This window comes from Gopherus evgoodei, chromosome 8, assembly GCF_007399415.2.
Source record: "Gopherus evgoodei ecotype Sinaloan lineage chromosome 8, rGopEvg1_v1.p, whole genome shotgun sequence".
Taxonomy (NCBI): Eukaryota; Metazoa; Chordata; order Testudines; family Testudinidae; genus Gopherus; species Gopherus evgoodei.
In genome coordinates this window covers 85,730,899-85,754,803 of record NC_044329.1, presented here as the reverse complement: position 1 = coordinate 85,754,803, position 23,905 = coordinate 85,730,899, and the positions used below count along the sequence as shown (strand labels likewise).

At 42.3% G+C, this 23,905-nt stretch overlaps 1 protein-coding gene across 23 annotated transcripts in view; it reads left to right on the top strand.

Annotated features, from left to right (window-relative positions):
- ADGRL2 (adhesion G protein-coupled receptor L2) overlaps positions 1-23,905 on the top strand; it is a 487,569-nt gene that overhangs the window by 231,951 nt on the left and 231,713 nt on the right. The window lies entirely within an intron of this gene.

Below are 23,905 nucleotides of genomic sequence, written 5' to 3'. Positions count from 1 at the left end.
ATGGCTCTCTACTCACCTAAGCAGTGTCTCCTCAATCTACACTGCTGTGTAGCATCCCTCTACCGCCCCAATGCAAGAGCCTTTCCCCACATCAGGAAAAAAAATTAGCAGGGGAGAGGCAGCAGGGAAAGTCTCCACCAGCACCCTATGGCCAAGCCCTTCCCTGATGCCTCCCCCTGACAGAGTCTTTCACTGCCATGTGTAACTACAAAGTCCAATGTGTGTGTAGCTACACATACCCTATATGCTGCTGTAAGTGTTGTGCAATGTACATATCGTCAAAGTGTTGCATGCCCAGTCAGGACCAGCTCTGTTGCCTAATGCAGAGGAAGATAACAGGGCAATTTAGGAAGACTATATCCCAAACTCAGGACTGAGATTGGGTCTGAACCCTTGTGCTGATGTATTAGGGAACCCTTTGTATCTTCCCCTCCTTGTGCATGCACCTACAGAGCCAGGTCCACTGTGGCCCTTAATGGCACATATTCTACATACAACACAATTTTGTTTATTCTTGTTCTGCTGCTTTTAAATACCATTAAGAACCTTACTCAGGCTTAGGAGCATTGCTAGCCCACATTAATGAACTTACAGGAGTCATGCCTGAAATGTAAGCAGGCTTATTAATAAGAGACAAACCAATCTGATCTGGACAATTTGGGGACATCATTGGATGTACGATACCTGACTCTCCAAAGTTAGTCATATATTTTATTACAGACACAACACTGTACAGGCCACCAGTGAGATTGGTAGTTCAGACTTGTTCAAACCAATCCCAGAGCAGTTGCCTAGGGGAACCTTTATAAAACCTTCCTGTTGCATGCATAAATCACTCATGTCATGTGATGAGTGGTTTGTGGTTGGTGGTTTTGTGTGTGTGTGTGTGTGTTTGTTTTTTCCCCTTCCCAGCATTAACAGCAGCCATTCCAGTTTCTCTGTTACTATGAGACAAATAAGAGCCAGTACGTGACGCTGGCTGGGAAAATAACTTCCTGAAAATTCCTAAACACAAAATATAACAAATTTCTTTAAATACTTGGGAAAACCTTTAAGATATTATTTATCTTAGGTTCTGTGTTGTCAATTTTTTTTATAAGGGAGACTAGCTCTTTAGGAATACCTCTTAAACCTTGAAATTATTTTATAACTCCTAAATGCTTTTATTCTTTTCCCTTTAAAAAGCATTAATTTGTTTTTTCTGCCTCTTGGTTAGAATTAAAATAATAAAGTTATTTTATTTACCAACTACTATGTCCCAAACACCTTATCATGCTAGAAAACCCTCTTTGCTCGTGCATTCGCAGTGATTAATAGGGGCACAACTTGGGAAATAGTTATTGGAAGCTACAAAATGTTGTAGAATGAAATCCATGCTTTGGGGGTAGTGCAGAAGTGCGGCAGCTGAATGAAAGCTCCCAAAAATCCAAGGCACAGCTGGGGGGAATGTACATGGATTCTGCATCACATTTTAAGGACCATTACAGGCCAGCTCTCCCTTTGTTTGGGAGTGAATCAGCTGCTAGCCTAGAGTAGACCATAGAGTCAAGGGTCCTTGCACTCCAGATGTTACCAGTCCACAGGCAGTTCTTGTACTCAGGTTGTGGCTGGCCTCTACAGAGGGTGGGGAAATGTGAGAGAAAGCTGTCCCTACTGCCTTGTGGAGATTCCACTCTTTCATGCTGTGAGGGTTCGACTGGTTTATCAAATAAATTAGTTTAATGGATGTGCTACCTCCTCTGCTAATGTCTCTAAATAACTCTCAGTGTTAGCTGTGAACTGGGAAATCAAATAACCATCAAACTATTGAATAGGACCAATGTCCCAGTTTACTTCCTTAGTCTTCTCCGCTGGGGAAACACCACACACATTAAGACAGTGCAAACCAGACTCACTATCTTTTTCTTATTTACTCTTAGCCAAAAAAAATCTCTTACCAAATTGGAGAGATTAGTTGAGAATCTGATAGCAACTGATTCTCTGGGGTCGGGTGGTGGGGGGTAGGGGGTGAAGTAAAGCCACTGAATCTTTTTGATGAGACAGGAAAGAAAGAAGGAGAAACTGTGTTTGAGAGATCAAATTCGGGAAGTACCTCTGCTGAGGAGGAATTTATGCCAAAAGGACAATGGCAAGATACCGAGTTACAAAAGGAAGCCAAGGGTAAGCCACACTGAAATCAAAGGAGTCCCACTGTGGAATGAATGGAATGTTCAGAAAGGGAAGACTATGTATTGACAATCCGGCTTGATCTGCATGTCAAAACCAACATCCACTGTATAGAGACATGCATTGCTGGAAAAATGCTCTGATAAACAAAGTGCTTGAGGCCATGTCATGTTTTCCTCCCGCTTTCAGTACAGGTACATAGGCATTCTATTTCATGCTTCTTTTCCCAGAAACGGCAGTGTACGAAAGGGACAATTGAGATAAACAGTAACAGGCACATTTTAATGACTGGAACCAAGAGCAGCACCAGCAGTACCATTCACTAATGCACCATCACAGTTTTTGACTGCTAAAGGAAAAAAAGCACATGATTTTTCTCATCAGCTCACTGTGGCTCAGAACTCTCCAATGAACTCAAACTATTTCGGTCTAAGGGCTTGTCTACACTGGCACTTTACAGCACCGCAACTTTCTCACTCAGGGGTGTGAAACATCGCTTTAGTCCCACTTAAGCTCTGTGGTATCTGATGTATTGTCTATCTCTTCTTGCTAAACAAGTGAAATGATCTTAAGTCAAATAGCTCATTTGTTATAGTTCAGTGGCAAACAGAATTGTCAGGAAGTTTAACTGGAGCTGATAAATGTCATTATCAAAAAAAAAAAAAGGTTCATTCGAGGATGAGTGGTTTAAACTTATCATAACAGATATTCAGCCAATTTACAAATGTTTTACCTGGTTTAAATGCCATAATTAATGTTAACAGGGAGATTTTCATTATCGTTAACAGAAAAACATTGCGCCTGAAGTAGATTGGCATAAATCGCAATTGCCTCTGCACTGCACTTTTTTTTTTTTTTTAATTTATGGAAACAGAAATTGCTAGTTCAGAAAGAAGGCCACTATCCTTGGTTCTTTTGCAAGCAAGAGAGGTAAGAAGAAACTGAAATATTGATACCAAACGTAGCTTTAGTTTGAAAACTACATTGCTCTGAGCTGCCGTGATGATGATCTTTCCCAGAAAGTGCAACTTTTGGAAAACAAAACTTCTAGACATAATACCACAAAGGTAAGCCAACAGTGGCTGGAATGCTTATTATGTCACGGAGGTCACAGAAGTCATGAAATCCATGACTTCCACAGACCTCCGTGACTTTGGGGAACTCCTGCAGCAGCCCAGCCAGCTGGCAGCAAGGGGACCCTGCAGCTGCCCAGCTGCCATGGAGGATAATCCTGCTATCCATCCAGCACTGTGGGCAGCAGGGGACCCCCTACAACTCCCACCCGCTTGGAAACGGGGTTCCTGCAAGTACTGGACCCTCCTCCCTCTCCATTTTGTCAGGGATGTTTTTAGTAAAAGTCTGGAATGGGTCACAGCTTCCATGAATTTTTGTTTATTGCCCAGGACCTGTCCATGACTTTTACTAAAAATATCCATGGCAAAATTGTAGCCTTACTTATCAGGCATTCTAGGTCTGTACCATTAGGACTGGCACCCTCAACATGCTGGCACCATTGCTGTTCAAAATGCTCAACAAGATGACAAGATACTAGACTACTGAACTCAGTTCATTTCAGAAGCTGGGATTGGCTAAGCAGTCAGCCAGGAACCCAGAAGATCAGGTTTTCTTGTGTAATTTCAAATACTTCTGATGTAGGCTAGAACCTGAAAATCCATAGTCCTGTACATTTCCTCTGTAAAGTTCTAAGCAAAGGCATAGATGGTTCTTATTTTCTTGAGACTGGTTTGCCTGTCCCCATAACTCACATAAATTCTGAAAGTGCCAGTATCTATCTTTTCCAACTTCTACTAGTCTTAACTTTGATTGCATGGTAAAACAGATATTCACATCAGAAATGCTCTTCTTTTTCAGTCTTCAGAATTCCCCCTGGGTGAAATTGACTTCTGAGAGAGGACATGCCCAAGGCCCCATGCACAGCTTAAGCCCTGTTTAAGACTCCCATGTTAAGGTCTTAACTGAGGCTTAAGTAGTGCACAAGAAATGCTCTGATTTTCACCCTTGCTGAGTTCCAGTCTGATGCAGATAATGTTAGCGACACAAGTCTAGTGCCATGTGGTTTACATTGCTGTGCATGGCTCATTTAATATGAAGATACCAGGCTAAATCCAGATCAGGTATTAGTGAGCACCGCTCATATTGACTTCAGTGGAACTGCACCCATTCATAACCCCTTTGAATTTGTCCCACTATTTTAAAAAATCCTTGAATAAGAAAAGAGAGCTTTAAACAAGAAGCATTTTGTTAGTAAAAAGATGGATTTACATTACAGCTAAGGCCGTTTTGTTGTGGACATATTGCTTTCAATTGAACAAAAGTGGGCCAGAGAGACTTTAACCTAGTTAGGAGAGATTGCGGCGAGGTGTGTGTGTGTTTGTGTGTGTTTTGTTTGTTTGTTTTGTTTGGGGTTTTTTATTTATCAGTCATTAAATAGAGACAAAAAAATCACAGGGGAAGACTTGTAAAATGGTTCTTGTGATCCTCAAGGGCTTTCTTTCAGTCTTTTCATCAACAGAACTGGTCTGTATCATAAGTCTTATTTATAAGGAGGCTTTCAGGCAATTTCACACTGCTTTTCTCTGATGCAGCCCAAAAAAACATGTAAACCCAAGGGATTAGTAGCGATTTAGAGGGAAAATAGTGTAAAGTTACACTATGAACTGAGCCAGTGCAGCTGGCTTGATGCACTGTTCCCTAGGGCTACTACAGTGAATGAAACTTATCTAAGTGCCCCCAGTCCACTCCCACACTGCTAGTGTACTGAATCCTTTGTTATATTGTGCCTTAGAATTACTCAGTCTCAGAGGGCAGTCCAGTCTTTAATGGCCTGCAGTGTGGAAAGAGAGAGGTGCTCACTATCTAGGAACAGAAAGCTAAACCTCTCTTTAGATTTCTTTGCCAGTAACAATTGGGCAGCATACTAAACAAAATGTTTACTCAGGCAGTGCCAGTTGGTTAGCCTCCTTTGATTCAATTACTGACCTGCTATAATATCCTAAAATGGAAAATAAATTATGGAATTACCGGCCCATTGTGGGTCAATCTAGAGTTACTTAAAAAAAATAAATTGTACCAATTATATTGCTTTACAACTGGTCCAGGCTGATAATTAATGATACTGCAAATCGCAGAGGCTTATTTTGAGGATGTATTTTATCATTCATTTAATTTCAACTGCAAATCAGCTGCTCAAAACCTAACCAAAATACTTTTTATGTTCAGTACTTTCATCTTGTGTCAACTAACTTAACTGACTTATGTCAACTGAATCTACATTTTATGTTTAAGCAGCTACAAAAATCATTATATAAACAATTGCTTTTTTGTAAACATTAGAAGTATACACATGCAAATAAAAGTAAATAATCACAAATTTCAGTTCAGTCTTAAACGTGGAGACCATAATGCCCATCATTTTTAGAATGAGAGGAGCTTGAAAACCCATTGAAGAATCAGGCCCATACAGCACAGTTCTGTAATCTTTGTGGTCTAGATTCCAACAGTCTTGCTGCTCACTTTGAGTAGTATTCATTTTAATGGAATTAACTCAGAGGGTAGGCTACTACTCCTTGTGAGTCAAGATTGTAGAATCTGGGAGTTTTCCTTGATAAGTAGTGCATGATTAGGCTCAGCCCCTTTTCACTGGAGTGTTGTCAGGATTAATTTGTTAATGTCAGTGCAGCACTTTGTAGATATAATAAAGAAAATAAAGTGACTTTGGTGATGAGTGCCATAGAAATGCTTTTAAATGAATAAAATGCCATCTAAGTGCTAAGTATTATTATGATTACTGCCTGCATTTGGGAAGAAGTGGTTAAATACAGTGGGATGTGGGTGTAAAATTACATTTTAAATGGTTCTATTTTTGAGATTACTTATCAGCATGATTAGTGTGATAATAATTACATTTATCATTAATAATGCATTTTTGGAAAGTTAGGCTGAAAAAGCTAACAAGTTTCATTCTGATTTTGCTAGAAATGTACAGCTCTTTCCAAAAGCAATCTGTGGAACTTGTCTCTGGAATGCAGCTGTGTAAGATTTCACTAACATCTTGCAGGTGGAGCCTAATTTTAGTTCAGCCTTGAGAAGGGGGAATTGTTTTCCCTCTGATATGCACAGCAGCAAAGCAGGTGGAGCCTTTAGACTAGTACTTGTTTACTTTCCTGTTTAAAAAAAAAAGAAATGATTCAAATCGTTAATCATACAGTTTCGATTTGATTTTAACGAGTCTAACAAAATAGTCTGGAGCACATTTGACCTACTGTGACTCAAATGTGGAACAAAAGCAATGAAATGGAAAATGTTCAGAAATGAACATTGAATCCTAAATATAATGGAGAGGGAGCTAGGGAATGATGGGAAAAAATATTGAGAAATACATCTGCTCAGCCACAAAAGAGTGCAGAATCAGTCTCAGCAGCCTCTCATTTAGGATTATGAAGTTAGCTCATGAAGTTGACTACTGCTTGTGTCACTGAAAACAGAACTGTACCAGGAGATAAAGGCTGAATCCTGTGAAGACTACTTACTATTGCTAACTAGTTCAGTTGGCAAAATAAGATGAAGATTATAAATCTTAATGGTGTACTAGTGATAAGTTTAGTTTTTAGGCCTACCAAAAAGCCTTAATCATTAAGTGGTGAGCAACTTGTAATTTTTTTGTAATTTGTTTATGAAGCATCTCAATTTGTACCCAGTATGGCCCTGAGAGTAAAAACTCTTACTCGCACCAGTACCATTGGAGCCAATAGGTAAACTCTGTATCATTACCCTAAAAAGGACGGTTTTCTAACTGTGGCAGCTGCAGCAATTTCTAATGTGGAAAAGGTGTATTTAATGATGTTTTAGTTCTCTATTAATGCTATTTGGCTGCTAAAATGCAAGGCAAGCCAGCTCCAGCAAGTGCTCCTCAGACAATCAAGTTGTCCATAGCCCACAGTTTGAGAATTAGCAAATCTGTGTCCCCAGTCCTGCAAATACTTATGTGGCTGCTTAACTATCTGCACTGAATAGTCCTGTTAATTCAGTGGAATTACTCAGAGTGCATAAATTAAGCAGCTACCTAAGTCTCTGAAGGATCAGGGCCAGTGTCCATTTGGAAGAACAACTACACTCCTATGGATAATGTACCATCCTGGTGGAAATTGTATTACCTGCATAGACAGTGAGTTTATTTATTTCTGCCAGGCATAGCTTTTAAAATGAACTGAATGAATGACTCTGACCTCTGCAAAGAACTATTGTTTCATTTGTTACCATCTTCTGGAATCCTTCTGGGAGTTCATAGTTACAATTTTGTTCATTACCCATAAGTATATAGACACTGCATTCCAAACACCTCTCTTAATGGGCCGTTAAAGGAGATGTCTCAATTTGTCTCCATCAACAAGAAGTATTCTTAAATAATTTCTAAAGAAATCTAAACTGTTCCTGCATTGAGAATTAGGTGGTTAATTAAAGGTCTATATGCTGTGCTCCTTTCTATCCCCTTCCTTTAACCAGATGTGGCATGTCTAAATGTCTGCTGAAGAAGGAAAGAATTTACTTAATCAACTAGGTTATCATCAATTATCTCTTAATAACAGTTATAATGACATAGGACCTTTCATTCAAAGATTCCAAAGTGCTTTATGAATTTTACAAACTGTCCACCTACTTCAGAAATACAGTAATGTCTGGGGTGGAATGCTGGCTTCTGTTTAAGAAGTATTGGAATCCATCACTTGATGCTGAGAGGCCTGTGGAGCTCAGGTGAGATGAACAGGTCTGCTCTCAGGTAGCTTAACTCTTATCTCTCAGAGGTCTCCTATAGGGCAGTGGTGGGCAACAGTTCATATACCCTAAGAGAGCAGTCTTGTGGAAGTCACAGGATTCCTTGATGTCCTTTCCTTGTTCCTTTCCTTGTTGTAGGGGACTGTGAGAACGGTTAGTGAGGAAGTGTGGGTTATAGTGTCTTCTGTACACAGAAGACGCCCAACATTATTTTTCTCTCTCTCGTCCAGTTGAAGTGTCACAGCTGAGCACCTTTCTGGTGTCTGTTTGAGAATGGAGCATGGATGAGAGCAAATTGGCTGAGCCTCATACAAAGAGGTGATGTTGGTGGCATAAAGGAAACAACCAAAAGAGGCAACAAGAATTTGCAGAGCAATACTCCATACCTCAGTGAGGATGCACACCCCAAACCCTGTCCTCACCTTGCATAGTGAAAATGCACTGGCCACAGACTCAGGAGCCAGAAAATTAATATCATCTACTGAATTCTATAGCACAGATAGCTCTGAAATTATCCATAGCCAATACCATAATATTGAGCTTTTAGAACCACCAAGAATGATGTCGCAACACTGAACCAACAGGTTACGCATGAATTACTGTTATTCTATCATTTGTTAAACCTCACTTGCTCTTGCTCCAAGGACAAACTGCAGCTACATGTATGAAAAAGTCTGTTCTCTCCCATTGATGCCACTAGTGTGCATCTGTATTAGCTATATTAGTACCCACATTTCATCAACAGCCTGCACTAATTCTAAGCTGCTAGTGTAGCATTACTGCCATGTTATAAATGACTCAGCTCTGTCCATGTTAGCACATACACCATCACTACCTTCCAGCCCCAATGAGTGGTGGCAAGTGGCGATAGCTTGTGGCAGCTATTCACACCGTTGCTTTTTGTTGGCAAAACTTTTGTCATTTGGGGAGATGTTTTCTTCACACCCCTGAATTACAACAGTGTAGCCCAGGGATCGACAACCTTTGACACGCAGCCCATCAGGGAAATCCACTGGCGGACCAGGACAGTTTATTTACCTGCAGTGTCTGCAGGTTCGGTCGATCACTGTTCACCGTTCCAGGCCAATAGGAGCTGAGGGAAGTGGCAGAGGCCGAGGGATGTGCTGGCTGCTGCTTTCTGCAACCCCCATTGGCCTGGAATGGCAAACCATGGCCAGTGGGAGCTGCAATTGGCCAAACCTGCAGACACTGCAGGTAAACAAACTGTCCCAGCCTGCCAGAGTATTTCCCTGATGGGCTGCATGCCAAAGGTTGCCAATCCCTGATGTAGACAAAGCCTAAGTGAATATGTGATACAGCTGAAAGAAAAGCTAACTTTTAGAAGCATGTGAAAATGAAACAAAGATGATTTTATTCCTATCCCCAATCTTGAATTCCTTGAAGTTACTAGGTGTCTTGGTTCTCAGGAAATGCAGAATGAGGGCCTCTAGTATGTTTTAAAGCGAAGAATACATTGACATAGACATTTAAAAATTTTTTTATAAAAAAAATATTTTCTATTAAGTTTGATTCTGCAAACGTTTCCTAAGCCTGCTTCCATCCTCCAACATTTCTGGTGATTTCACTTCTGTTAACCCCTAATAAATCTACCTGGGTTCTCCCACATTTCTGATATTTTATAGCATTTCTTTCTTACTCCTGAGAGAAACTTCTGGCTCTGATTTTAAAAAAATAATTAAATTTAAAAAATGGTGCCAGAACTACCCAACTCATTTCATAGCTTACATTCCTGAATCAGAACTGTGATAAGGCCTAATCCTGAAATGGAGGTTCAGAGCCCTCTTCACCTCATAGGACTGAACCCAGGACTGATTGCTAGTAGCAATAAGTGTTACAGTCCAAATCCTGCTCCCACTGAAGTCAGGGAAAGTTTTGTCATTGGATATCTGTAATATTTCAGCACCTGCTGTGTAAATTGGAGTCAGATCTGCTACAATGATAAAAATAGTTATTCTTGCCACTAATATACATAAGGCCTGAATTCTGATTTCATATACACCAGTGTAAATCAGGAGTAACTCCACAGAAGGCAATGGAACTAGAAACTACAGTCATTTCTGCTATATCTTAAACGATATATTTGTCAAATAAAAGTAAATAAGCACCCCATCTATTGGCTGTAGAGGCCAGAACTAATGCAAGACAAAAATAAGAGTTTTATAACTGGACTCTTTAACATTACTTCTCAGGCCATGTCTACATCTAAAATTTTGCAGCGCTGGTTGTTACAGCTGTATTAGTACAGCTGTATAGGGCCAGCGCTGCAGAGTGGCCACACTTACAGCAACCAGCACTGCAAGTGGTGTTAGATGTGGCCACACTGCAGCGCTGTTGGGCGGCTTCAAGGGGGGTTCCGGGACGAGAGAGCAAACCGGGAAAGGAAACCAGCTTCGCCGCGGTTTGCTCTCTCGGTCCCGGAGCCAGCCAGCAAACCGCAGGGAAGGAGACCTGCTTGCTCGGGGTTCCGGGACCGAGAGAGCAAACCGGGAACGCCGCGGTTTGCTCTCTCGGTCCCGGAGCCAGCCAGCAAACCGCAGGGAAGGAGACCTGCTTGCTCGGGGTTCCGGGACCGAGAGAGCAAACCGGGAACGCCGCGGTTTGCTCTCTCGGTCCCGGAGCCAGCCAGCAAACCGCAGGGAAGGAGACCTGCTTGCTCGGGGTTCCGGGACCGAGAGAGCAAACCGGGAACGCCGCGGTTTGCTCTCTCGGTCCCGGAGCCAGCCAGCAAACCGCAGGGAAGGAGACCTGCTTGCTCGGGGTTCCGGGACCGAGAGAGCAAACCGCGGCGAAGCTGGTTTCCTTTCCCGGTTTGCTCTCTCGGTCCCGGAACCCCGAGCAAGCAGGTCTCCTTCCCTGCGGTTTGCTGGGTGGCTCCGGGACCGAGAGAGCAAACCGCGGCGTTCCCGGTTTGCTCTCTAGGTCCCGGAACCCCGAGCAAGCAGGTCTCCTTCCCTGCGGTTTGCTGGCTGGCTCCGGGACCGAGAGAGCAAACCGCGGCGTTCCCGGTTTGCTCTCTAGGTCCCGGAACCCCGAGCAAGCAGGTCTCCTTCCCTGCGGTTTGCTGGCTGGCTCCGGGACCGAGAGAGCAAACCGCGGCGTTCCCGGTTTGCTCTCTCGGTCCCGGAACCCCGAGCAAGCAGGTCTCCTTCCCTGCGGTTTGCTGGGTGGCTCCGGGACCGAGAGAGCAAACCGGGAAAGGAAACCAGCTTGATTACCAGAGGCTTCCTCCTTCCACGGAGGTCAAGAAAAGCGCTGGTAACTGTCTACATTGGATTACCAGCGCTGGATCACCAGCGCTGGATCCTCTACACCCGAGACAAAACGGGAGTACGGCCAGCGCTGCAAACAGGGAGTTGCAGCGCTGGTGGTGCCCTGCAGATGTGTACACCTTCAAAGTTGCAGCGCTGTAACTCCCTCACCAGCGCTGCAACTTTCTGATGTAGACAAGCCCGCATTAGAGCCAAGCATTAAAGACCATATACTCCCTCTACCTTTGCCTTAGCAATGAGATTTCTGCCACCAGATTATCAATGAGATCTGATGCCCTGAGGGATAAAGTGATCACTGCAGGGGTCAGGAAGCCATTTCCTGCTACTAGACCACATTGCATAATTCTCTAGGTTGGCTGAAATTCTTTTGTGCCTTGCTCTGCAGCATTTGATATTGGCTGCTGCCAGGGGCAGGATACCAGACTATAGTCCTGATCCTGTTTGGGAGTGTTATCACTGATGTCAGTGAGGAAACTGGATCAAGCCCTAAATCTGTTGCTTTAAACAACAGTAAATCCATTGACATGAACAGGAGGAACTCAGGGAGATATAAAATAATAAATTCTCTAGCAATACTTTAGCTCTACAGCAGATGAAAAATTCCATGGGAAATTTTTCAACCACAGAATACTAAGGGACTTGATTATATTATTCTTCTGTTTCCAGTGGTTTTATAAATTCAGATTGGAGACATATTTGTGAGATAAAAGATCATAATAATATCTTAATTTCTCAGAGGACATCTTTACAAAAGCACTGTATGCGAAAGGAGTTCTTTCAATGGAATTGTGAAACGAGAGCAGATGAATTTATTGTGAAAGAGCTGGGGACTTGCTGCTGCCCCAGATGTCAGCCTTTATGGATCTGTACTGTAAAGAACAGCCTCTACTCCTATTCCACTCTATTTGATGAGGATTCCTGAAATCTTAATCAGATCCAACAGCAATCTCTTCTGCTCTGCCTCCCCAATTCCCTATTCTGCAGTTGCACTTCCTTTAAAAATAAAATAAAGCTATTTCAATGAGAAAGAGAAAAGGAGGGAAGGAGAGAGGTTTTTTTAATTAACATTGAAATTGCAAATACTAATTGTATGTTAGCATCAAACACTTTTTGTTGGTGGTAGTGTAGTGCTTTTTTGTGTTTTACAAGTTTTCTGTAACCACTAATCAAACATGGATGAGTATCCCTTGAAACAATGTATGTAATTTGTTTACATTGTTAGTTGAGATAATTACAAAGCAAGCACAATGGAAATAACTGGTTTCTTACTTTTATGTGGAAAGCAGGAGGGGAGGGGGGACCTCAACCAACCAACCATTGTCAGCTGCGCTCTAAAATATTGCCTAATTTACAGTTGTTGCATATTAGCATTGCTAAGAATGCTAGGGACATAAAATGTCATGTTGAATATAGGGTGATGACTTCATACTATGGCAAGTCTGGGGATATGACCAGTTTGCAGTCACAGAGAAATCAGCTTTAATTAATTTGAGTGCCAGCTCTGTGTATAATTACACAGCATGAGAGTTTGCATGCAAATGCTGAAATGCTGATTGTTCAAATACTTGCATTTACTCATTAATACATTGGGACTAAGCAGAATATAGCACATACACTGCCTGCAAGCTAATTTATATTATACCATAGTTAGCAAACAGAACTCAAATGGTTCTGCTTTCTAAAATAATAAGCACAAAATATAAATCTTTCAGACTCTTTGGTGACATACCTTGTTGCTCCCTCTTAGCAACCAATTAAAACAAAATGATGAATGTTGGGGTGTCAAAAGCATTTCAGCAGGTCTTTACCTTTACATATTTATTTACGACAATAGCAACTTAATCTTGTATTTTAGAGTTCACTCTTTTATGTGCCAGTTGTTATCACATGTTGTCACTCTTTTCAATTAGAAAAAACAGCCTGGAAACAAATTTAATTTGATAATAAAGGACGTGCCTGAACATAGGAATTGCCATAACGAAACATTGTCCATTGTCACACCAGACTAGATGGGCTATGTTAGATGCTTTAAAATGTATATAACTCTGTTCCCTGCCTAACCATAAGCTGTGTAATTCTATACTTCAAGGGTTATTTCTTTCTGACCTCAACTGGTTGTCAGATTATGGCCTGAGATAGCCATAGTAATTTTATCCTAGCTTTTGTGTATCCATAGATATTGTTCTTCTTCATATGTATCTAATCATGTTTTTAAGAAATTTGCCTCAACAGTTTCCTGAAGCAGAGGGGTTCACTGATTTATAAGCTGGTAATAAAATAGTATTAAGCGTTAAAGTTGTTGCTACTTAATTTCATTGAGAGTTCTTTTACTCATAAAATGTGTAAAAGGAGAACCCAAGAGGCCCTCTCTTTATCTTTCATTAATTTATACATAGCAGACACATTTGCCGTTATCCTTCTCCTTTCCAGGCTAAATAGTCCAGAGTTTTTAGCATCTTCTTGTATGGAATACCTTTACTAATGTTGATGTTCCTCTCTTGATCTCTTTGAAATATAGTCAGAATTCAGAAAAAAAGATTGGATACACTTATTCACAACAGTTATTTTTATATACATCCATGCACAATAAGAGAGGCCTATATATGAACTTCCGCTATATGTGTGTTTATTTGCTGGGCTTTTGGAGTTGGTTAGTTGGGTTTGGTTTTGGTTTTTTAAAGTATATTTTTCATTTGCGAAATGTTCACATTTGTTAGGGTTATTTTCAGTCACACAGAAAAATGTTCCTTTGTGTATTTTGATTATTTAAAGCAATTTTATTTCCCTAATGCATATGTGCATCCAGCACAGCATGTTCACTGCATTGAATGAATATGTGAGAATGTTGTTAATTTCCTCATGTACACATAGAGGAATGCTTTTTATTATCTAACGCACATGTAGGGACGGTGCTTTCTGTGTCTTCTCTCTCATATTGTTTGTTTAGAGGAGGCTTCTTTTCATATTTGAAATATAATGGCTATATCAGGTTACAGAGCTGACTATATGTAGACTGTATATGCATTACTTACAGGGGGCATTGAGTATACAACTTAGATTGTAGTGTGTTAATGATACAAGTTACTGATGTTCTACAGAATTATTGCTTAGTTTTATGAATTGAGGGATAACTGTCCTGAAAACATTTAGGCCTTAATCCTGCCCATAACAGCATAGGCATGTATTACCCTAAAGACAGCAGGATGAGTGAGGTTCTATTGCGCAGGACTCCGTGCACACAGAAAGTCCACATCTTCTGCATGCTACAAATCTGTGCTTCATATGGGCTCAAGGTACAGTAGCATGCTGGTGTGTTTTGCAGACAGGGACATTGCCAATGGATCTGTGACTGTATATATATCCACCTGCCAAGCACCCACATATGGTTACAGATTAGCATGGAGAGGGGTTTGTAGACTTGATTCGGCAAGGTACTGAGAATTCTAGCCCAATCCAGCAAAATAATTTAATGCTTAATTTTAAAGCATTAAATAGTTCCACTGACTTCACTGGAATTATTTCTGTACTTTGTTCATATTAGTATGTGTTTTCTGTGAACTTGCTTTAAAACAAACAAAAGAACTCCAGTTATTTTCCAGCCAGTTTCACCAAAATATTTGCAAAATGTAATGGGAATGGGAGAAATTCCACAGAATTTTGCAGAGTGTCCCAGCTGAGCTCCAAAGAGATTAGAGCTGAGTAAATAATTGATGATAGAGCAAAAATTTGCTTTCCTTATTCCAAATACAAATCAGCATCAACACTAAAGGAGATAAGGAAGATTCTGAAAACTATAACCCAGTATTAACATTTAATGGATGTGACACTTGCCTTGTTGTGAAATGTTATAAATCACTCACTGAGGGAAAACAACAGAATATTTGAGAAGTATATTGCAGGAGGGTTGTGTGGTTCTGAAGTAACCCTGAAACAATGACCAGCTTTAGATAGTTTTATACCTTTATGACAAAGAGCTACCCCACTCTGATCATTTCCTAAATGCAGATTCAGATGCATTTTTTAATTTTAACCTTTATATTCCAGTAAATCCTGGGAATGATCTTATTTTTCTAATAAAATTATAATCTCTTATCATTACTTTTCTCACTCTCTTCCATGTTTGGTTAATAAATGCTTTTATTCCCATCCCAGTTTTTAGCTTATTGTACATTTATTCATTTGTGAATGCTGTTCATTGCATCTGAGTATAAAGTTAAGTGACCTGCTACTTTCTAAGGACTTGATTCAACCACCCTTACTCCTATTGAGACTGAGGGCTTGGCTACACTTGCAGGTGTGCAGCGCTGGGAGTTTCAGCTGTCTTCATACAGCTGTGTAGGGAAAGCGCTGGAGTGTGGTCACACTGACAGCTACCAGCGCTGCAGTGTGGCCTCATTTGCAGCATTTGCAGCGCTGTTGGGAGTGGTGCATTATGGGCAGCTATCCCACAGAGCACCTCATCCCATTTTGGCGCCGTGGGTTGTGGGAAGGGAACGAAAGGGGGCAGGTCATTCTGCTTCCTGTCCCAACACTCCGTGATGCATCGCTTCGCATCCCAGTAGTCCCTGTTTTTCCATCCATGTTTGGTGCCACTGTGACTCTCCCAATGGTTTCTGTGCAGCGCGATTTCTGTGGGAAATGGAGCCCGAACTGCTGAGGAATATGCTAACGAATCTCACCAGCACATCACGTTTGGCAGTTGATCTATTCCTTAAGCTCCAAAGGAATGAGGATGAGGAGTCCGACGATGATAGCGAGTCGCCTGACATGTACAACATGACATTGCTTGTCGCATTCACAGAAAAGCTCAGCACCATGGAACGCCGCTTTTGGGCTCAGGAAACAAGCACTAAGTGGTGGGATCACATTGTCATGGAAGTCTTAGATGATGAGCAGTGGCTGCAGAACTTTCGGATGAGAAAAGCCACTTTCATGGGACTGTGTGCTGAGCTCGCCCCCACCTTGCAGCGCAAGGACACGAGATTGAGAACTGCCCTGTCGGTGGAGAAGTGGGTGGCTATTGCAATCTGGAAGCTGGTAACTCCAGACAGCTACTGATCGGTTGGTAACCAGTTTGGAGTGCGAAAGTCGACCGTTGGGATTGTTTTGATGCAAGTTTGCAGGGCCATTAATCGCATCCTGCTAAGAAGAACTGTGACTCTAGGGAACTTGCAGGACATTGTGGATGGCTTTGCACAAATGAGTTTCCCTAACTGTGGAGGGGCGATAGACGGGACACATATTCCTATTCTGGCACCACCTCACCTAGCATCCGAGTACATTAATCGGAAGGGGTATTTCTCTATGATTCTCCAGGCGCTTGTGGATCACCAAGAGCGTTTCATTGACATTAACACAGGCTGGCCTGGAAAGGTGCATGATGCACGCATCTTTCGGAACACTGGCCTGTTCAGGAAGCTTCAGGCCGGGACTTTTTCCCCAGACCGGAAGATCGCAGTAGGGGATGTTGAAATGCCCATTGTGATCCTTGGAGACCCCGCTTACCCATTAATGCCTTGGCTCATGAAACCGTATACAAGGAAGCTTAACAGGAGCAAGGACCGGTTCAACTCCAGGCTGAGCCACTGCCGAATGACTGTGGAGTGTGCTTTTGGCTGTTTAAAAGGGCGCTGGCAATCTCTGTATGGGAAGCTAGACTTGGGGGAAAGCAGCATCCCTGTGGTTATATCCGCGTGCTGTACCCTCCATAATATTTGTGAAGGGAAGGGTGAAACATTCAGTCAGGAATGGGCCTCCGAAGTTCAACATCTGGAGGCTGAATTTGCACAGCCAGAGAGCACGGCTACTAGAGAGGCCGAGCACAGAGCTTCAAGGATTAGGGATGCCTTGAGGGAGGAATTTGAGGCTGAAAACCAACAGTCATGTTTGGTGTCTTGCACGGGAGTGAAGTGCAGTGGTTACAATGTTAGTAGGAATCTGTTTTTCCTAAGCTGATTTGCAGTGCCTGTTTCTTTCCTGGGCTATGGTATCTTTGACTTTCTGCAATAATAAAGACTGTTTTCAAAGCCAAGAATTCATTTATTGAAAAGAAAATAACTTTATTGACAGGCACATAACATTTTGGGAACCTAAAAGGGCAGGTGGGTGTGGGGGGGAACTGTACAGTCACAGGTTTGAATATGTCCTGTCTGGATTGCTGTTCAATGACTGCTGCACTTCAGGATGCCTATACTGCATGGTGATGGGGGTTGAGTGCAGAGGGTAAGGGTCATAGTTCTCAGGGCTGGTTGGTAAACGTACAGGTGTTGGAGGCAGCTGGTGGTGGTAAGAACCTGGATGCTGGGGAAGGGGGTTTTGAGCTGACATTGGGGCACAAGGGAAAGAGCTTTGGGACGGGGTGGGGTGGCACGGTACTGCTTTGCCTGCATGGCTACAAGCACCTGGATAGAGTCCGCTTGGTGCTCCAGGATGCTTATCAGCTGCTTTGTGCTTTTCTTCCTGGCCGCTGCGTTTCTCTGGCGGATCCTGCTTTCCCTTTCCCTCCAGTCCTGCAGTTTTTTATTCTCTCTGGCGGAGTGATCCATAACTGTTTGCAGCAGGTCATCTTTGCTTTTTCTTGGCTTCTTCCGCAGGTTTTGGAGTCTTTGAGCTGTTGATAACACGGGCAGCTGAGAAGTCAAGCTTGTGGAAAGTCAAAAAAGGCAACAGTTAACAGAGGCAGCATTGTTTATATCTCAGATAGTTATTCCCACACAGTGAAGGAGTTTACAGTCTTCACTTTAGCATAATTTTCCCATACCAAAGAGAGCGCACATAACCCACAGGAGGCCCAAAATGGTGAGTAAAGGGGACTGATTGCTTCAGGTCTGTGCTGGGGTTTCTGTGTGTTGGGGAAAGCAAACAGCTGCAGGGGGCACCTACACTGAACACTCTCCCAACATTTTCCACAGGAGTTAATCCTGGAAGATATCTCGCTGCTGCGGGTCACCTGGGAAGGGGGACTGATTGCTTCAGGGCTGTGCTGGTGTTTCTGTGCGTTGGGGAAAGCAAACAGCTGCAGGGGGCACCTACACTGAACACTCTCCCAACATTTTCCACAGGAGTTAATCCTGGAAGATATCTTGCTGCTGCAGGTCACCTGGGAAGAGCAGGAGGGTCTTCTATAGCAATTAGGATTCCGCCCTGGCCCCTATGCAGCTTGCCTGTGTGCAGCAATGGTCCCCCTACCTCTCGCAGCACAGTGGCGCGGACACGTTAGCCTGACTGGGACAAGGACCACAGTGGCTCTCCCTATAAACTTGCGCACGCGCATTGCCCACGCTCTGGCTGAAACTTTTGAAGACCTTACCGAGGCCGAATACCATGACGTGATAGACCACATCAATGGGGCATTCCACATGTAGGCATGCATGCATGCAGCCCTAACCCTCCTTCCTCTCCTGAAACATTTCCATCCTGAAAATAAAAGCCGCTTACTGGGAACCCACTCCTCTGCTTGTCCTTCACCAAGTACCGGCTGCTGCGACTGGCTACCTTCCCCCTGGCTTGAGAAGAGCTCCTGGCTGCATGCCTCCTGGGACTCCGGGGTGTCTCCCCCCACCCCAGTACCCTCACTCTCGGTTTCCTCCTCCTCCTCCTCCCCCGCTCTGAAGTGTCCATCATGGTCCTCGGATTGGCAGTGGGGTCACCCCCGAGTATCGCGTCCAGCTCCTTGTAAAAACGGCAGGTCATCGGGGCAGTGCCAGGGCGACAGTTTCCCTCGCAGGCTTTGCAATAGGCACTCCACAGCTCCTTCACTTTAAACGTGCACTGCACCGCACCGCGTCCCGGTCATGGCCCCTTTCCAGCATGGCCCTTGATAGCTGCCCATAGGTATCATAATTCCTACGGCTGGAGCGCAGCTGGGACTGCACAGCTTCCTCCCCCAAACACTGATGAGATCCAGCAACTCGCCATTGCTCCATGCTGGGGCTCGTTTGGCGTGTGGAGGCATGGTCACCTGGAAAGATTCACTGATTGATTGCACTCCACACCTGGCTGAGCAAACAGGAAGGGGATTTTTAAAATTCCCAGGGCATTTAAAGGGCAGGTCACCTGAGGCCAGGGCAGTAGAGTTCGAACTGATGAGCAGAGTGGCTGAGCAGACATTCTGGGATACCTCCGAATTCCTTTGGAGGCCAATAACAGCACTTTTGGTGGCCACACTGGCAGAGCAGTGCTGCATCACCAGCGCTGCAATCGTTATTCCCCAGGCAGAGGTGGAGTACATGCAGCACTGTAGCCAGTGAGATACAGCGCTGTATGTGCCTTGCAAGTGTGGACGGTGAGTAAGTTGCAGCACTGTAAAGCCACCACCAGCGCTGCAACTCTCCAGTGTAGCCAAGCCCTGATACTGATTCTAGCCTCACTCATGCTGAGCAGTTCCATACCTCTCAAGTAGTCTCATGGGAATCAGTGGGACTACTCATGTGATTAACAGTTCACCATTGTATGAGAGTCACAGTCTGGCCCAATGGGACTACTCATGGAGTAACATACTACTCAATATATGTATGCATACCAAAGAAGTAACTTTAATGGGAGTACTTGCAGAGTAAGGTACAACTTAATGTAAATAAGAGCAGCAGAACTGGATCCTATCTTGTTTTTTTTCTGTACTGTTCCTTGTTGTTCCTTCTTATATCTAGTTTTTTTTTCTGGATTAAGAAATTTAGTCAAATTCTTTGCAGAATAAAAATGTGCCTGATTAACAGGTCCCCCACAATTTAGAAAAATACAAATCCTATTTGTTCACAAATGTTTCTTTTTTGTTCGCTTGCTTTAAAGAAGCATATTACATTTATTTTTAATTGATGGAAAATGGAACTGGCTTTGAACAAACTATTTTAAGCAAGCCTGAGGTCTAAACAATAGATATAGCTGTGGCCCAGATTTTACCAGCTGAGCTTTTTAATGTTTTTCCTCACTAAACAACAGAACTTGTAAACTATCATTCATAAATTCACCTTGCAACCTTATACACCATCATAACGAACCTTAGAAGCCACATGGGCACCTGTTACAAACTCTTTTGTTGCTCAGATTCTTTTGATGTTTGGCAGCCAGGCAGAATATTAGCTGATTTCATATTTTCATTTTATGTATTTAAAGGGAGCTCAACAGTGAATATTCCATAGAGGTTAGCCTTAGAGAAATAAATAAAGCCCTGTTTGCAGGGGATGGGGGTGAAACTCACCTAACATAATGGGTCACTGGAGTTTCTGAATATTTTAGACATACATATTCTTGTGTTCTGTAATTCATCTCACTTCTGAACTTTTTGTTAATCTTTCTATTTCTGTAGCTTAGATAATTGGTATATCACACTATTGCTAGCCCTTAAGACCAGATAGTGTCCTCTATCTAAACAGTGAACTATAGTTGATATTATTGGAAGTTGCACTTACAGACTGAGGGCACCATGGATTTTAACAGTACAAATTGTCTTGAATTTCTTTGCCATACAACACTCCCATTGACTTCAATTGGCTTAGAAGTGAAACTAAGGCTATGGTTCATTATGGGTCAGATTCACCCCTGAGAAGACAGCTAACACAAAGGTTTAATCAGGACTTAAGCTGTATGCAGGCTTTGTGCTGACCCTCCGCAAAGGGTGAATGTCATCTCTAAGAAAGAAGGGACTAGGGCTGATGGCTGGTCCTGCTTCCACTGAACTCAAGGGGTGAAATCCTAGCTCTACTGAACTAAATGGGGAAATTTGCCTTTGACTTTCATGGATCCAGGATTTCACCTGTGGAGTTCTGCCGTCAACTTAAATGGAAGGGAAGTAGGATCAGATATCATGAGAGTATTTCTCTTTAAAAATAATCCTTTATAAATCAGAAAAACTTAGCAATCAATGGGGAACACCCAGAAGTATGTAAAAATATCAGGAGATTCATCCATTCTCAAATTCAGCCACAAATTACTGGGCTCATTCAATTATTAGTGGGTGAGATTCTATGCCCTGTGTTATACAGAAGGTCAGACTAGAACAGGGGTTCCCAAACTTGGTTCCTGCCTCTTTCAGGGTAAGCCCCTGTCAGGCCACACTTCCTGCACCTCCAATTGGCCGGGAACGGTGAACTGCAGCCACTGGGAGCTGTGAGTGGCCATACCTGTAGACGCTCAGGTAAACAAAGCATCTTGCGGCCCACCAATTACCAACCTGCATGATAAATCTAACACAAGATTAAAACTATTTTGAGATAACTACTACGATGAGTCCAATGAAATGACACAGAAGGAAATAAAGGAACTTTGTTTTATTTCCTACTTGTAGTATCCTCAAAGTGCAATGCAAAACTGATTAAAATTATTAGATCTTTTTATTGACTGGGTTAATAATAAAACTCAAATGGTGGTGCAGTGTTTCACAGATACTCAATAATGAAAATTTAAGTGCTCATTTCTCTAAGCCTTTTGTGCTGTGCCCCTTTCCCTGGCTAAACCCAGATAATGGGTTTTTTGGCTAATTTCTGAGGCTGTTTAATAATACCTCCTGCTAGACATGTCATGTAAACTCAGCAAGAGGAAGCATCCTGAGTAATAGAAAAGACTTCTGCTCATTTTAAAGCTCAAATTCATACTTTTCTGAACAAAAGAGATTTACGCTGTTCAGGCTTACCCTGAACAAGCCGCGAACCAAGTTTAGGAATCCAATGGACTAGAATGATCTTAATGGTACCTTCTGGCCTTAAAACTTACAAATCTATACCCTTCTCATATGAAGCTGGTTAATTACAGCGCTATATTTACCAGACACTAACATTAAGCTGTTGAATTAATGTATTATTTTTTCCATGAAGATCTGGTGATATCTTTGGCGAGTGTTTGATATCATTTCTTCAATATAGCATGTGGCAAATGATACAGCTTACTGGAGTTTAAACTGTGAAAAACTCTTGATAGCTGATGTTCACACGTCACTCACATCCTCTTGAGCCAGGAGCTTTTAGACAGAGGTATTAAAGCAAACTCCATGTGAGGGAGATACACTGTACAAATACCAATCCTATTCATACAAGGGACCAAATGTTAACAAAAATTATTAAATCAGCTTTCTGCCTGCGCCTGTTCATTATTTTGCTGACTTGGAAACCTTGGTGTGTTTTGTATCCATTTCATTATCTCCAAACACATGAACTGTAATGGAATTTACATAAAAATCCTGCTGGAGAGTGGAGACTTTACTGCACAGTAAGCTGCCCCTCCTAATCCAATCTTCCCCAATGCAGTTGGCCTGGCAGTTGCCAAACTCAAACAGCGGGGATCTCTTTTGTTCAGAAAAGTATGAATTTGAGCTTTAAAATGAGCAGAAGTCTTTTCTATTACTCAGGATGCTTCCTCTTGCTGAGTTTACATGAGATGTCTAGCAGGAGGTATTATTAAACAGCCTCAGAAATTAGCCAAAAAACCAATTATCTGGGTTTAGCCAGGGAAAGGGGCACAGCACAAAAGGCTTAGAGAAATGAGCACTTGAATTTTCATTACTGAGTATCTGTGAAACACTGCACCACCATTTGAGTTTTATTATTAACCCAGTCAAAAAAAGATTTAATAATTTTAATCAGTTTTGCATTGCACTTTGAGGATACTACAAGTAGGAAATAAAACAAGGTTCCTTTATTTCCTTCTGTGTCATTTCATTGGACTCATTGTAGTAGTTATCTCAAAATAGTTTTAATCTTGTGTTAGATTTGTCATGCAGGTTGGTAACTACATGGGAATTTCAGTCTGCTCCTTCACTCTTTACTTAAGCAAAAATCTCATTTACTTAAATTGGTGGCAGACAGAACACAGATGTTCCCTTAGAATCAGGTTAAATATCAGCTTCTAAAAAAAGTCTTAGGGCTGGAGTAGTGCATCCTGTTTGTTTATTTCTCCTCTCCCCTAGATAAAATCTGGAAAACAATCCCCACCTATATATGAGAGATTGAAGGCAGTTCACAGTTTAGGCTCACATAGTTGGTCACTGAACCTTTTTATTTACTAGTGAATTTCTCTGGTTGGTGCAGAAGGCAGACATTACATACTGATTTAGGAAGATTTGCTTAGATTGGCTGCAATTTTATTAACAAAACAACTAGCTACTCTGCCTTAGGGAAAGTACTCCTTGAAAATTAACTGTAGAGGATGATGGCCTATGCTACTTTCCTCTTCTGAACACATAATTATGGGACTCTTCATCCTTTGTTTTCAAGGCTCCAGTCCCTCATTGTCTGCATCTTATCACTGGTCTCCCATCATTTTCATGTTCAGGCTCTTTGTTCCTTTCTCTCTGACGCTATATTCAGTACCACCATTCTTCACTGAATCCTCTTCAAAACCTGCCTTTAGTCACAATCCTTCAAACAGGGATATTCACGTTCTTTTCAAACAATAAAAACAGAGAAGCAAGGGTTAACATGCAGTTAGAAGCTATGCAAGCTCATGAGCCATGCCGTCACCATTAGAGCTCCTCGTCTGGTGTCCCTTGGTGTCTGCTGCCAGCCTCTTTTGATTTTTGCTGCAGGACCAGTAACCTTAAGAACCAGTAGATCAATATACCCTTTGCTGTGTTCTAGAATTTTAGCCACCAACTGGTACTATTAGAAACCATCTGGACATTTTTCATCTGGAATTTTCAATAGCAGCTTCAATGGCAGTTTTTTGTC